Genomic DNA, 897 nt, shown 5'->3' with positions numbered 1-897 from the left:
AAAGAATGAAAAGAAATGAAGACAGCCTAAGAGACCTCTGGGACAATATTAAATGCAACAACATTTGCATTATAGGAGTCCCAGAAGGAGAAGAGAGAGAGAAAGGACCCGAGAAAATATTTGAAGAGATTATAGTCGAAAACTTCCCTAACATGGGAAAGGAAATAGCCACCCAAGTCCAGGAAGTGCAGTGAGTCCCATACAGGATAATCCCAAGGAGAAACATGACGAGACACATAGTAATCAAATTGCCAAAATTAAAGACAAAGAAAAATTATTGAAAGCAGCAAGGGAAAAATGACAAATAATATACAAGGGAACTCCCATAAAGTTAACACCTGATTTCTCAGCAGAAACTCTACAAGCCAGAAGGGAGTGGCATGATATACTTAAAGTGATGAAAGGGAAGAACCTACAACCAAGAATACCCTACCCAGCAAGGATCTCATTCAGATTTGATGGAGAAATCAAAAGCTTTACAGACAAGCAAAAGCTAAGAGAATTCAGCACCACCAAACCAGCTCTACAACAAATGCTAAAGGAACTTCTCTAAGTGGGAAACACAAGAGAAGAAAAGGACCTACAAAAACAAACCAAAACAATTAAGAAAATGGTCATAGGAACTACATATCAAATAATTACCTGAAATGTGAATGGATTAAATGCTCCAACCAAAAGACACAGGCTCACTGAATGGATACAAAAACAAGACCCATATAAATGCTGTCTACAAGAGACGCACTTCAGACCTAGGGACAGATACAGACTGAAAGCGAGGGGATGGAAAAAGATATTCCATGCAAATGGAAACCAAAAGAAAGCTGGAGAGCAATACTCATATCAGATAAAATAGACTTTAAAATAAAGAATGTTACAAGAGACAAGGAAGGACACTAC

Source organism: Physeter macrocephalus, chromosome 11 (genome assembly GCF_002837175.3).
Source record: "Physeter macrocephalus isolate SW-GA chromosome 11, ASM283717v5, whole genome shotgun sequence".
Classification (NCBI taxonomy): domain Eukaryota; kingdom Metazoa; phylum Chordata; class Mammalia; order Artiodactyla; family Physeteridae; genus Physeter; species Physeter macrocephalus.
This window is presented reverse-complemented; position numbering follows the sequence as displayed.